Source organism: Cucumis melo, chromosome 4, assembly GCF_025177605.1.
Source record: "Cucumis melo cultivar AY chromosome 4, USDA_Cmelo_AY_1.0, whole genome shotgun sequence".
NCBI classification, from domain to species: Eukaryota; Viridiplantae; Streptophyta; class Magnoliopsida; order Cucurbitales; family Cucurbitaceae; genus Cucumis; species Cucumis melo.
Window position 1 is genome coordinate 6,639,625 of NC_066860.1, and position 16,403 is coordinate 6,656,027.

At 37.2% G+C, this 16,403-nt stretch overlaps 1 long non-coding RNA gene across 2 annotated transcripts; it reads right to left on the reverse strand.

Moving 5' to 3' along the window:
* Positions 1-4,006: 4,006 nt before the first annotated feature.
* LOC127149032 (uncharacterized) lies at positions 4,007-6,949 on the reverse strand. Of its 2 annotated transcripts, XR_007820236.1 has the most exons (4): positions 6,605-6,949; positions 6,421-6,496; positions 4,483-4,880; positions 4,007-4,301 (listed from the first exon to the last, which is right to left on the reverse strand). It is a non-coding gene; the product is annotated as an uncharacterized LOC127149032 (long non-coding RNA). The 2 variants fall into 2 exon arrangements; XR_007820235.1 differs by lacking the exon at positions 4,483-4,880.
* Between the last annotated feature and the right edge of the window lie 9,454 nt (positions 6,950-16,403).

A 16,403-nucleotide genomic window follows, 5' to 3' on the forward strand; every position in this document is an offset into this window, starting at 1 on the left:
TAAAACTGACATTAAAAGTATAGTTAATTTTTTTAAAAAGAAAAACTTAAGTATCTTCTCTCATACTTTACTCTTTTCTTTCTCGCGATGCCATGCCACATGATTTCTTCCTTCTCCATACCAATTTCTTCCATCTCTTCTCAATCTCACTTTCAATCCTCTCTTCTTTGGCGAATAGTCACCGCGCACACAATCGTCGTCCCTCGTGCCCAACCACCATCGTGTCTGTCACTGTTGTGCTCGTTCATCGTCTGTTTGTCGTCCTCGTTTCTTACATTTGCGCGTTTGTGTCTAGCTCTCACTACCACCGTGTCCAACCCTTTCGTCGACCACTAGCCGCTAAATAGCTTTTCCTACACTTTTACGACTTCATCGACGTTCTTTCTTCTTGTTCTTGCTGTGAAATCTTATTTTCTATGCTTTAGTTCTTTTTTCCATAAGAAATTGAAGAACATAGTTTGATATTCAACTGTTCTTCAACTTGGCGCCAAATTGTTTAAAACCAGGGAGGCTTTATAAATCTTCTAGTGAAGCTTAGAAAATGGTTAGTAACTTCGTTTAGATTTCAACACTTTTCTTTTGTATGCTAGTTTAGTTTAGTTGCTACGTTCATAGTAAACTCTAGTTGACTTATTTGTTCTTATACTTTCATTAGACTTTTCGACTTGGTATGGTGCTTCTTGTTTTGAATGCTTCTTAGATATTGTCATTTATCTTGTTTGTTAATTTTCAGATTCTTTTCTTGGGGTTTGTAGGCTACTTTGGCTAATTCCTTTCTAGCATATCTTGATGATCTCTCTAATGAAAACAAGTTTCAGGTTTGTAAAGGCTATTTTCTTCTTCGTGTAAATGAAGTAATAACTATGTCGGTTGTAATGTAAATGAAGTCTTTAATTTTTTTGGTTTACTTGGTGAATTTAATTTGTTTTATTAATTTAATGGAGTTAATTGTTGTAATGTTTATAAGATTTGACCTTAAACTTAGTTTTGTAGCTATATTTATTAGTTCTTACTATAGCAAATAACTTTCTTATCTTAAAGTTTTGATGAGAAATTTTCATGAGATTTTATTTTGAGGATTGTTTATTTTAAAGTACTTTTCATAACTTAGTATAACCTTTTTGTTGTAGGTAAGGTATTTGAAAAAATATCTAAGAGATATTCACTATATTTTAATTGTTACTAATGTGGCAGCTATTGGATCTCCATGGTTGTCATCAAAGTTTAACTCTATATTGAGATGTATTTGTTGGAAAACATACGAATGCAGTGGAAAACAAGATCGGAATTTTACCCTAGATGCATCTAAACTAATTTAGATGTTAACATGCTTAAGACAAAAAGCCCTAATTGCACTAACTAGGGTTAAGATAAAATATTTAACTTTGTAGCTTCCCAAAATCTCAAAATCTATTCCCGAACTTGAACCGGACCACCACTAGAGTTAATCCGCTATTCTCTAGACTTAGAACCGAGTTGTAGGACCCGTTCAATGAAGGAAATAAAGAAAGATAGATGAAAATTCGAGAAGGAATTTTAGGGCTTGAGATTTGGGAGAGACAAAAACTTTATGTTAATTTTTAATTAAAAATTACAAAATGGCAAAAATTCACTTCAAAATTTGCATGTAATTGAATCACCAAAGCCCAACACCTCACAATCCACTAACCATTAGTGGATTTATTCACTATTCCATTTTCTCTTAGTGGGCTTGGTGTCATCACCAAAAGCTTCCACATAGCCCAATAAGAGTTAGTGGGATTATCCAACAAAATGTTGGACTTTTCCACTAACTTTGGTCAATGGGCAAAATGGTCGTTTGACCATTCCAGTCAAAGTCAAACTTTGACTTTTTAAGTCTAAAGTCAACATTTTTTATTTTTTAACATTTTGTCCGTCTTGACTAATTTCGGCCACCCGAGCATGAATCCACGTTCATTTTTCTAAAATTCAAATCACATTTGAATATAAAGCCGGTTAAAGTTTGACTTTTTAAAGTCAAAAGTCAACAATTTGACTTTTTACATCTTTTACCTTTTCCATCAATTCCGAGCTTCCAAATATGAATCCCTATTTATATTTTTAATATTTAAATCATATTTAAACTATAAAGCTCTATAACCAACGACTATATCACATATATTCGTCGGTTTCTCTCTCTCTACCTAATTGGAACAATTCGAATTATTCCAACATGTTGTTCTAAGTTAATTCCGTATGAGCTAGCAGGGAAACCTAATGGACCTATAAATCGTTGGCTCAAACGATCCGAGATTAATTGTCTAAACCCTCTTAGACCTAGCTAATCAACATTCATTAACTAACGGGTCATTTCACTAGAGTCCCGTAGTTGCACTCCCCTCACTATAGATATATTTGTGTCCATTTGATATAACCATGATCAGTAAATTAATCCTTCATAGGTTGTTCGTAATATCGGCTTGGTTAAAATGTCGTTTTACCCCTAAGACTACATCTTATTCCTTAAGTCTCACTTATCCACTATAGAACATTTGGTTTAAGGTTCAACCTATAAACCGAATCCCTCTTGGGCCAATGAGAGGGTGAGATCCCTTGTTCAAGAATTGGATTATTCAGTCCTTAAAGGAACAACCTATCTACTAACCCTAAATGGGGTAGGAGTGAATTTCATCTTGCACCCTATGTCCCCAGCCATCCACCCAGTCTTACCCCTAAAATGGAGGCTTGTTGGGCCAGCACCATTGAACTGCTCTCACCCATGCAGATCTAAGGATATCACCGTTTGAATAGAAGTTCATAGTTAACTCATGATTAAGATTAAGCTACCTAGGTCATCACAATCGAAATAGTCAGTTTATATAGTCAACGGTGTTATAACTTAAAAGTGACTATTTCTTGGTTCCAGTCCTATGTAAACTCTTTACATAGGACGCCCCCACTTCCATGTCTCTACATGAACGATTTAGGATCACTACATTTTTACTAACTACAAAGTGGGCCGCATCCATAGCGTTTCTAGAATAAGGCGCCCAACCTTATTCATACACTATAGACCGTTTGGGCTATAAACTCGAACTTGATCCATGTTTATGTCTCTATATAAAGATCAAGTGTACACTAAATAGCCTCGAGACCTTTAGTTAATTGAATTTAAGATTATAGTATCTATCTTCACTAATAAGTCATAATAACCACTTAATTGAATAGAATATAATTTTAACTACAAACTACGAGTTTTATGACATAAATTCCAACAGTACTTGCAAAACTGTGAGCTATAAATATGTTTTATTGTCATGTTTCATAAGTAGAAATCATCATGGGGAGTTTAAATACTTGTCACAGACTTAGGCTAATACGATTTCGTACTTATCGTTTTCATTAGAGCAAAGTCATTCTACTGAAAAAAAGAAGAGATATTCTCCCTCTCTTCCTTTTGTTGTGGTAAACTCGTAGAAATGACTTTTCCTTTTTTGATTTTGGTTTTATAGTAAGTGAGCGGTCTAGTGGGCTTTATAAAATAGCCAGAAGCAAACCCAATGGCTTGATTGCTGGGGCTTGGGGATGTCTTTGAGAGAAGAAGGTATCTACAACGTGAATCTAATGACACTCGTTGTTGTTGTTACTTGGCTTTGAGCTCACTGTGGTTTAATTGCTTAAAGAGATCGTGGAAGTATCAAAGAGATACACAGGAGGTTCATTCTATTTCAGTATGCCTTCTATTCATCTATTTAGATTGTGAAGAATTGCACAAGGTGCTTTTCTCTTTCAAAAATTTATTTCTTTTTGGTGTAGAGTAAATGAAATTCTCGAGTTATTTGTTATCAGAAACCTATTCATGAAAATTTTAGCATTTGGGTCTACTGCTTTTGAGATTTTTGAAGTTAGTGACATTATGTCATCAAAAGGTTGGCATTTGAATGCCTTGCAAAAGCCTAGTAGGTCAGCTTTCTCAAAGATATCATATTTGGATTACATTTAAAATGTTGAAAAGTCTTCCCCGTTTTAAATTACTATACTTCACTTGCACTCAAATTGTGGTTTTACTCTAATTTTGAACAAAACAAATGTGTCTCACCACACACTTATCCATACAATTTCAGAGTTTCAGGCAGAAAATCATGTTAAAACTAGATATGTCATACAAAATAGTTCAATTTAAAGAGGGATCTCCTCAATCACAAGTTCTTAACCTTACTCTCTCTACATCTAACCACTCCATGATGTATTACAAAGGGTAACTATATACATACAAAAGAATAGTGGAGACCTATAATCAATGACGAGAATTCAACCAACACTTGGCCTTTGATCGCTACCTAAGGGGGGGGGGGGAGAAAACATTAAAAACGTAAGTTGAATACTCAGTGAGTGACAAGTTTCTTAAATGTAAAGCTCGTAAAACATGCTTTAAGAGAAAAACTGTAAATATGCATTAGCGTGTAATGAAATATTAATTGAAAATATCATTAACTCATAGCCATCAGTCCACCAACAAACCTGTAGTCGATCCAACTATGGCAAGGCATCTAAAAATATGGCCAAAGATAGCTCGCACATGACAAAGAATCATGCTGCCAATTTTAGCTCACGCATCTTTAATACCCACCACTATGGCAACCTCCAACCAATCCAATCCAACCATGATAGCATACTAAGTATACGACCTGGGAATAGCTCGCACGTGCTCCATATCCACAAGAAAACACGCGGCCAAACAGAGCTCACGCATACTTAGCACCTACTACAGTAACTACATACCGCTCCTATGTGCACATAGAGCCATCCACCACAGGTTAAGCTAGACCCGAAGCCATATCACAATCCTCCGTTCACATCCTCACCTAGGCTTAAGTTCCCAGATCTCCGATCACAACCTCTTTCAGCCCCGAAACCCCCTGATATCAATAGGTAGTGCAATGGAAACACATTCACGTAGCTTAGGGAAATCACCTTCTTGTTCACCATAAGTATCGGTTAACCATATTTCAAAACCAAGTATAATAAAAACTTCAAATATGATTTTAAAGAGTTCAAGCCATACAAATTCTTAAAATCATGATGAACAAACACATCGTTTAAGTTTCATTGAAAATAGGAAGTTGAAACCCACTTTTATAAAATCCAAGTCATAAACATTGATTAAATCTCAATGTGTAAACACATTGTTTAAACATAAATGAAAATGTGGTAATAAACGGTTTAAGTTATGGTAGTTTCCAAGCAATATCAAGAGATAACGTGTATATGTATAAAGAAAGCTTGAAAATAAGCCACTCACTATCAATGACTCGATCCCCCGGGATTATACGCTTTTTCCACCTCAAAGATTAAAGTCTATCAGTTAGCTTCACAAAGCAAGACGACGCAACAATCTTCAAGTCACTTCATAAGACCAACTCAAACTATTTTATGTTTTTAAAGTCCCTAAATTCTCAATTTGCCTTAGAGTAGACTAGACTTTTCACCTACGAATCCTTAGACTTGAAGTCTAATTACTTAACACAATGAGAGCTTAACTTAGTTCAAGCTTAATGGGTCTTTTAAGTAGATACATCAAGCTTAATATATCATTTATGTGGATTTATGTCCATTATAGCAACAAGGGACCAACAACCTTAAGTACTTCTAAGATTTAGATTGAACTATCCCCTAAATGGTTTAATTTAGGCTATTTGGACCCTTAAACTTCAATTTAAACTCTTAACGCCACAAGCACCCCAACTTAAGTCGTCCTTTAAATCCATACACTTTATATCCAATATCCATATCTTAGAAGTTTAGATCTATTTACAGTCTCAACATCCATCTAACAAGACAATAACTTAGAAGCATACCCCATCTTATTTAAAACAACCTCAACCATGTTGATTAATGCTTCCAAGTTCTCGAAATCTTCAACTCCTCATACAAAACAATATGGGTAAAATCAAGTTCATGTTAAAACTAAATGGGTATTTAAGAATTTTGAGAAAACCCAATAAATTTATCTAAAACCTTATCGATACCTTGTCGAAATCGCCTTGACAGCACATTAACGACTTTCTAATTTTGAAACTAATACCTATAACTATTTTATGTTTTGAAGCTTATAGAAGTAACACCCCGACGAACTCCAAAGTTAAAGGAAAGTCTATTTTCAACATTTAACCTTCAACTCTAGGAAAAATTCAATGAAATTATTCAAAAACTTTCCAAAGACTTAACAAAGCACCCATAACTTCAACGGAGAGCACTCTAACTACCTTTAAATTTAAAAATAAGCATCTGACATCATGGGATATTCAAGAACTTAGCAAAGTAATCTAACTTCAATGAAAAATGCTCTAACGACACTCAATTATGCAATCCTAGCATCCATAAACCATGGTTTGCTTAATATTGGCACCAATAATTAAGGGATTCTAAGGACCCATTCAATAAAGCTTAGAATCTTACCCAAGCTGTGCTAAAAATGCCCAATTTCGAGTTTTTGAATGGCTGTACAATGGCAAAATTCCTCTAATAATCAAATCTAGCATCAAAGAGTAATGGGTATTGTGAAAATCGAGTTGAAACTTAATGGGTAATTAAAAATCTTCACAAACCAAACTAAAATACACTAAAACAAGCAAAACCTTACCCAACTCCAAGATCCAACTACCTATGAAAATTATGGCTTCAAACAACTGTGTGTGGCCGGGAATAAGTGGTGAGTTAAACCACACAACGAGTGGCCATTGTTCGGTTAGATTGATGGCACGACGATAGTGGATCTGAAGTTGGCAAGCCACGACGCTCCAATCACGCGAGGGAGAGACGCACGACGGTTGTTGGGTTGCATCGACGTGCAACCGTCATCCGTCGAGTCACACACCGTAAGGGATGCTCATGGAGGCGTTGGCTAGAGGAGAAATGGTGAGCGAAAGAAGAATTGGAAGAGGAAGAGAGATGGTTAGTCAAGAAGGGTGAGGAAGGAGAAGAAGAAGAAGAAGAGGAAAGAAAAGAAAAGTAAATATCTTCCCCCCCCCCCCCCCCCCCGCCCCCCACCTTTTTTTAGCACTATGAAATTACTATGATGCCACCCCCACTTCAAATTTAATTTGCTTTTGCCCATTAGACAAATATTTTCAAAAACTAGCAAATTCAACTCTTAAACTCGACTTAAATGGTTCTAAATTTTCTTTAATAGGCAAATCACCTTAAAGTGTATAAAATAAAATATTCTAAAATGTTTTTCACCATTTAGGAAATATTAAATAAATAGATAAAGTAGAAGAGAACGAAATGGGGCTTACAAATAGCGTATACGTATTCTGCCACCTAGGATGGCCTACCCACAGCGTGTCATGGCACTCATTCAGTAACTTTTTCCTCAAGTCTCCTACTCTCATAAGATATAGTATGTTTCCTTTTATCAACAACTAGTCTTCTTCAACCCAAACTGTTTAGTTTTGGCGGCTTTGGCTAGAGCAACCACAAGTTGGGTAGAGGTATCCTTTTGAATGAACTCCCTAACTACATTGCGCATTGATGCATTATTTTTACTCGAATGCATGGGGGCTAGCATATACAGGGCCGATGCTAGCCTTTACAACTGAGAGCATTAGTAGCTTGATTACTGGTTCCTCTCTTGTGCTCGAATTTGAAGTTGAATTCTGCCAAAAATTCTTGCTACCTCACATGTTTAAAAGTCAACTTAGACTGGCTGAAGAAGTGACAGATGGCACTATTGTCAGATTTCACCACGAATGGTGATCCTAGTAAATATTGCCTATAAGCTCTTAGACAATGGACCACGACAAGCATTTTCTTCTCGAAGACAGTGTGTACCTCCTCTCAGCGCTTTTAAGCTTATAACTCTTCAAAGCTATTAGATGACCCTTTTAGGTAAGGACCCTCCTAAGGGCAAAGTCTGACGCGTCAGTCTCAACTATAAATGACTTACACACGTCCACTAATCTGAGGACAAGACCCTTCATCATTGTCACCTTTAAGTCGTCAAACATAGTTTGACATTTGACTGACCATCTTCAAGCGTACTTTTCTTCAATAACTCGGTCAATGGTGCAACCCTTCTTGATAATCCTTCAATGAATTGACGATAGTAATTAGCCAATCCAAGGAAGGAACGCAGTTCTGTCATAGAAGTGGGGGCTCTCCACTCCTTAATGACTCACAGCTTGTCTTCGTCCATCCGAATCTTTTTGCATTCGATGACATGACCCAGAAAATTAATATGCTATGAGCAAAAGTGCATTTCTCTTTCTTGACATACAACTATTTTTGCTGGAGGTTATCAAAGACTAACCGCAGATGAACCTGGTATTTTTCAAGGCTAGAGCTGAAAACCATAATGTCATTGAGATAGACCACCACAAATTGATCTAGATATTCGTGGAACACCTAATTCATTAAGGTATAAAATGTTGTGGGGTCATTAGTTAAGTCGAAAGGCATTACGAGAAATTTGAAGGCCCTATACCTTGTAAACACATGTAGTCTTTAGTTCATCTCCTTATGCTATTCGAACTTGATAGTAGCCTGACCGGAGATCAAGCTTCGAAAAGTACTAAGCTCCATTCAATTGGTCAAAGAAATCATTTATAATCGAGAGGAGATATCTATTTTGAACTTTGAATTTTTTTAGAGCTCGATAGTCTATGCATAGTCGCAGTGTCCTATCTTTATTCCTTTGAAACAGCACACGAGCTCCATAAGGCGCTTTTGCAGGCTTGATAAATCCGACAGCTAATAACTCGTCCAACTGTTTCCTAAGTTCAGTTAACTCAAGTGGAGGCATCTGGTAAGCATTCTTTGCTAGAGACTTGGTCCTTGGAACAAGTTCGATCTCGTGATCAATCCTCCATTGAGGAGGTAGTGTCTTCGGCAGTTCATGCAACACAATATCGACATATTCATTTAGAACTTTCTGGATCTCAGTTGGGACACTTTTCAGTTCTATCTGCTCATCCACCAAAGAGATGGCCATGAAGGTCGACTCTTCTTTATTTTGTTATTTTTTCAATCGTAAGGGCTGAAATTATTCTCACTCCCCTTGGTTGTTTGATTTTTTATGGGATCACTGTCGAGTTACTGCTCATTACTACCATACACTAAGCTAATGGCATCGAGATGACTTTGTGTTGTAAGAGAAATTCCATACCGAGTACTACGTTAAAGTCATCCATACGAACCACGACTAAGTCAATGTCTCCTCTCCACTCGCCTAATTTTAGGGATACCCTTTCTGATATCTCAACAATTGGCAAGACTTTAGAGTTCATAGCTTTCATCTTGCCTGTATCCTTCTCAATCTTCAATTTCAATCGACAAGCTTCTTGTTCAAAAATAAAGTTGTGAGTTGCACCTAAGTCTACCATGGTGCTCTTTGCTATTTTGGAGTTTATGACTCCGTCGACAAACATGAGTTCCTTTTCAAAACCATCTTTCTAGTAAGATGCCTTCTTTTGGATTGATGACAAGAATGTTCGCACCCATTCGAGATGTATCTCTTTCATCTTCCCTTTTTGCTTCTGTTTCTACCTCCGAATCATTATAACACTGTAAGGAGGCTTGCAAAGCTATCAGCTAGCCTAGGTGTGGGCATTTAGCTACCGGATGGGGACCTTTGCACAAGAAACAAGAAATGAGTCTTGTCTAATTCAAATTTGATGGGTGTGCTCCTCGAGGAGCGTTAGAGCTGGAGGTATGTGGTTCCTTATTGTCTGTGAAGTTTCTTGAGGAATTAGGCTTTCAGATCCTATTCCATGTGTTCAATGTAGTCGCATTCTTCTTTTGGGACCTTTGGTCGCCCCTGTAGTCAAACATCCACTCTGCAGCAACAAGAGTAGTGGCAAGATCTTGAACTTTCTGTTCATATAACTTAGTCCTGGCTCACGGCTTGAGCCCTTCTACAAAGCAGAATACCTTGTCCTTTTCCAACATGTCTCAAATATCTAACATAACACCTGAGAATTGTTTCACATGCTCTATGATGTTCCAGTGTGTTTAAGTTCCCGCAGTTTTCTTTTAGCGATAAATTCAACATTTTAAGGGAAGAACTAAGCCCTTAGTTTTTTCCTTAGGTCTTCCTACATGTCAATGGTACATAAACAATTCTGGCCATCGTTCACTATTGACCTCCACCAGAATTTTGCATCATCAGATGCATGGAGGCTAATGTCCCCTTGGTTTCTTCAAAATTTGTTCCACTAGCCTTAAAGTATTGCTCCATATCGAAGGTGAAATTTTCAAGGTCTTTAGCATCGCGGTTCTCATTGAAGGCCTTGGGTTCTGGGATCTTGCGCCTACTCAAAAAATTACGTACTTGATTCAGGGTCTGGTTCCCCACTACTCACGTCGTCAAATTTACTTGCATCTTCATCTCTACCATCTCGACCTTGATTGTTTTAATCGTTGCTCTAAAGTTGTTTGACAGGTCACTGAAAAACTTTAGCATTGTCTTTAGGGAATATTCAAGCCATTCGACGCATTCTTCCACGTGTAGAACAAAGCTCGAAGAGCTACTCCCACATTTAAGACTGCTCGCTTGGGTTGTTTTCCTTTCCAACGAATCAATCCTCAATGTCAGTTAATTATGGGTAGCTCATCTACTCGGGCATTCAAGGCGTCTACTTCTCTGACTTTTTGTTCCAACCCCTCTAGCTGGGTTTGGAGAAATTTTACTTCATCTGGCAATTCTCTCAGATACAAGAATTGCTCCTCAATCTCAGTCAGTTGGTCAGATTGTGGCTTCGACAGTTGCTTAATAACCGACATACTTACATCTCGCTTAACGAATGAGTTAACAAAGCTTGGATACCACTTTTCACAATTACAACTCTTCAAGTACGGGACGGTCAATTGTACGACACTTGTTCTAACTAGGTGAACATGTGAACAGTCTAAAATTTTAAAGTCGCAGACAAACACGTAGTACGATGTAGCATCCCTTCATGTTTTCAGAGAAAATAGTTTTATAAAACGTGAGAGAGAAAGAAATTCATTGAAAACATTGTTAAAGAAAGCATTGAAGACTATCACTTACAAGGAAAGCTTAGATTGCAAAGAGTACAACAAGGCTTGGTCGGGGATTTAACTACTATGTCTCTCCTATAGTACATTTTTTATAATTTTAGCTTTGACAGGCTTGCATATGAAAATATTGAAACGTCACACTCTAGCTCGGGGACAACTAAATGAAAACAATAAGCTAAACTAAGTACAAAACATAAAGATAAGGTGGTTTGAGGATGTTCGGGCATGCGGCCATGGTCAAACAACCCCTTGGACAAGCATGCTCATGACACCATGCAGCCAAGCCAACTTCTACACCTTGGCTATTTGTTAGCAACGGTTAGACTTTCCCTCGAGACACGCACCTTATCTCTTTAGAAAGACAAACTCCTTAGATCATTTGATCTTCCTATCTTCTGGAAAGTAGCAGACATTTGCTTACTCTCAGCGAGTGGTCAAGTCATCTTAACAAGACACTTCCTCGCCTCATCCCTTAGGCGTAAGCACTTCTTCTCACATTACTATGCTAAACGCTTAACGCTTGGCATCCAACCCAGGCTTCTTTCTCGTCAGCTTATTCTCATCTCGCATCGCTTGCCTTCTCTTTATGCAACTTAGACTTAAGCACTTATTCCGTGCCTTCTTTCCCTGTGCACGTTTCCTCGCAGAATGTCCTATACTCCTATCCAAATTGACCTTGCGGAAAGGATCCTCTCCACCCGACCTTTCTTTCTTCGGATCAGGGCCTCATGCATACTCCTTTTGTGGAACATATCAAATGATCAAGAATCTCTTCGTTCAGTATCCTTGTAACAGTGTCTTTATCACGTTGGGGGTACACGATCAGGGCCTCACAATATTGAAGTAAATAGTTTTGGGCTTTCAAGATCAATTGACTAACGTCATTAGATAGCTTGTTGTGCAACAAAGGCAAGAAGGTGGACTTTTAGAAAGGTAGGTACGTTATAACAACTTTAAGTTATTGTTAATGGATTTAGGAATTTAATTTGGTTATTTTGTCCTTATCCTGCATGCATTTATGGTAGCCTAGTATGAGCATTTTAGTGTATTTAGGAACTTAATTTGTTGTGTGGCTATCCTGCCATTATGACAACCACATTTCATTATGTGTGCTTTGAAAGAATTTATATGCATCTTTGTTGCGGGGGGGGGGGGGGGGGGGGAGGGTATATGTGTTCTAATGGTCTTTTTACATTATCTTGAGACTAAATTTGTGCACTCGAAATGAATTTTTTTCCTTATGCATATGCAAGAGTCCGATTAATGTGTATGTTTTATGCTTTTATGACTATTGAATATTTGGTTTTCTCTTGAAAAAATTTTAGTTGGATTTAGGAGGGACGACATCACTTTATCACTTTACATGCATTTTTGTTTTTTTGCTTGTTTGTAATGAAAACGGTAGAAATGCACAGCGAAGTATAGGATCAAATTACTTAATTATATCTAATCTAATTATAGTTAACATGCATTTACCTAAGAAAATTAAATTAATTAGGGTTTAGTGATCATACCTTCGAAGCTTCTGATTGCTCATAATCTCCACACAAACAAGACCACTATTAGTGTTACCTACTATTCTTCGGAGGTAGAATTGGGTTATGGGACCCAATCAGTGAAGGATTTGTGAGAGAGATGAAAATTGGAGGATTGAGTTGGGAAAGAAATTTCTTTGGTGAATAATTTTTAAGAAAAATGAATTAAAGAGTCAAAAGTTTTTTAACATTGGAATAACCATCCAAGGCTAAGGATAAGAATACACAAAATTGAGGAGTATTTTTTATAATTTAACTTAGTTTTTTAACTATCAAAATATCATGGGGCACACTGATAGATTTAGTATAGGTCTAGGGGCGAGTCCCCTAAAAAATTGCCAAAAATAGGTTAAAAAACGAGCGTTAAATGAATTTTGGGACAAGTTTTCAAAAGAAAGACTTTTAGGACAATTTGCGTGTGAATGGACAAAAATGCCCTTCATTAAATTTCTATCGCTCTCTATTGATTTTTCGCCTATCCACGTTCGCTTTCCCTTCTCTTTCGAATAGAGCACCTGAAGTAAAAAAAAAAAACATCTCCTTTCGTTGGCTTTTGAAATTTTCCGCTCTGCTCTTCGAAGATACTCCGACTGTTCGTCTGTCGTCGGTCCTCCAGTGCATTCCGTCGCTTCTCCTTTTCGAACCTAAGAATCAACTTTGAGCGTGTTCTCTTATTTCAGTGAGTTTTATCTGTAACCCATTTTCAATATATTTGCTGTAAATGTTTGGTTTTGGAATCGACTTATTTGCTGGAAGTTGTTCGTTTTTCTTCAGGCTTCAATCATGACGTCGACATCGACATCGACCGACGAACCCTTGTACAAGATTAATCCTTCCCATCATTTTTATTCCCTAGTAAGTTGTTTGTCTCATTTGGAAAAGACAACACATAATATTAAGGCCAAACTCAAACCCGATCAATTAGCCTTATTTAAGAAAATAAAGTTTGGGCACTTTTTGGACCTAAATATTGTCTTTAATGGGCCACTCATCCACTACTTACTGTTAAGGGAGGTGGAAGATGAAGGAAAGGATTCTATAAGTTTCTTACTAAGGGGCGTTGTTTGTACTTTCGGTAGGAGAGAGTTTAACATGATAACTGGACTATGGGGTCCTAAAGAGGACTATATTCAGTTGGTTGGGAATAGTCGACTGTTGGAGAAGCTTTTCAAAGACAAGGAGTGTGTTCATGTTAGCGACTTAGAGGATATAATTTTGGAATACGAGGGTGATGACGATGATATTGTGAAATTAGCTTTAGTGTACTTTATAGAGATATATTTGTTGGGAAAAGATAGGCGAACCAAAGTGGACATTGGTTTTTTCAAGATTGCTGATGATTGGAATACATTTAATAATTATGATTGAAGTCGGATTGTTTTTGTACGCACGCTAAGTGCCTTGAAAAGAGCCTTGGACAAGCAATATGCCAAGGGAAAGAAGAAATCAACACAGACAAAAAAATATACTATCAATGGATTTCCGCATGCATTACAGGTATGTGATTTCTTACTTCTTACTTCAAAACTTTTAAACCATCGTTTAGTTATTTTAAACGATAGTTTAGTTATTTAAACGATCGTTTAGTTGTTTTAAACGATCGTTTAGTTGTTTTAAACGATCGTTTAGTTGTTTTTTTAACGATCGTTTAGTTATGTTAAACGATCGTATAGTTGTTTTTTTAATGATCGTTTAGTTATGTTAAACGATCGTATAGTTGTTTTCAAACTATTGTGAAACCACTTGTTTATATATCTATATATATCTTGTGGCACTTTCTAAACTTGTTTGTCAAATGTCAAATAGGTTTGGGCATATGAGTCTATACCAACCATCATTGGATGTGGTGTAGATAAAGTAAACGATCATGCCATACCACGAATGCTGAGGTGGGTGTGCCAACAATCAACAAAGTCCCAAACTATAAGCCAGGTGTTTGACTCGCCAATGGTAAGTAGCAAGCAATAGTAACTTACTTCAGGATCGCATGATTTTGTGCTTATTTCTTTGTCCTAAATACATTTGCCTTTTTCTATTTGCAGTTTATAATTAAGGCGGTCATTGAGATGACACCTGAAGAGGAGCAGTTGAAAATTGCTTCAGGTGAACTTTTTGAAAACTTCTGCTCATCTACCATTATTCAGTCAAAGAATGGTTGTTCAAAAAGAGTAAGAGAAGTTGTTAATGATGAAGATGACTTCAAAAAGAGTAAGAAACAGAAGTCCAAGATTAAGATGAAAAAGGCTATTCGAAATCTCCAAGATCGAGTAGCGGTTGTTGAAGGGCAACTTAATAGTATAAAATTAGATATTGACGAATTGAAGGGCATGATGTCAACCATATTGAAGCATATTGGACTTCAAAGAAAGGTTAGGAATGAAACTGTTAAGTGTATTGACGTTAGTTGTTTCATATTTGGTAATTACTCATACGTTAAGTTGCATGTTCTCGCTAATTCATTTTGAGGTTCCATAGGGTGACGAAGGGGACCACAATATGTTCGAAGGCTTAGTAGATCATACATTAGAAAGTAAAGAAGTGGATAATGCTAAGACCGAAGATGTTGACACAGGCGGTACCCCTAATTGGTTGAGGATGCCAAAGGAGGATGAACACATTGAAGTTAAAAAGAAGGTTTGGTTCCATGTTCTTGCTAATATTGATGTTTAATTTCTATCATTATCCACACTAATGCATTATGAGCTTCCATAGGGCGACAAAGATGTGGTGGAGAAGAAGGTTGATATTGGTTTAAAGGAGCCAATAGATGTCGTTGACGATGAGGACGTCACAGAGATAGAACCATTTCTCACTCAACGACCACACGTTCGGCCCGCCCGTAGGAAGCGTGCAAGTGTTTACCTATCAACCCCATTCACAACTCTACCTAAACGGTCTGTGACATCAACCACCAGCACCTCTCAGTATGAACCAATTGTTTATGATCCTATGCACAAAATACTTGACGTCCATTTAGATAGACTCCGAGCTTGGATTACAGACAAGCGTACAGACGATGAGCTGCGTGAAACCTTTCATGGGAAAAAATCGAAGGCTTTTTTCAGAGACTTGTTCATGTGTCGCCGGTGGTTGGCGGATGAGGTATGGGATTATCTTATCATTTATGCAATTATAATTTTTTCATTGTTATGGTTCTATACATTTACTGCTTACTTTTGTTTCTATTAGCATTTGGATGCACTTTTTCTTTTCATTCGCTTGAAGATTAAGGCAGCCGGGATACCTTCTTCTCAGAACTTCACAACTGCAGACACAATCTTTATGGTTTGGAATCGTCGCGTTACTTTATGTATGTATTTGCGTTTGATATTTGTCTTTCGGTCTGATATTTGCGTTTGTATGTTTTTCTTTGCAGCGCATTTTAGTTTCGAAGTGGCCCCTATACAAAGAATGTATTAAAGAGAATCGCCCGTTTGACTGGGACGAAGAGTATAGGTTGGTTGACTATGTTGTCGGGTCAAAAGAGGACTTCTAAGATCCTTGGGCAAGTGTTGATTACGTTTACTCTCCATTCAATGTCCATGGCAACCATTGGGTTCTATTATGCTTGGATTTGGTAAGTTGTCAAGTGAAGGTATGAGATTCGCTTCCATCACTTACAATTGCCGAAGAGATGACAAACATATTACTGCCTATTCGACAGTTGGTGCCAAAGTTGTTAGATAGTACTGACTTCTTTGATAGGAGAGGTAGATCATCGACATACAAGGAACCTTGGCCAGTTGTCATTGTTGACTCAATTCCACTTCAACGAAATAATAGTGATTGTGGCGTATTCACAATTAAGTATTTTGAGTACATAGCTGCTGGTGTTGGTTTAGATACATTATGTCAAGAAAACATGTC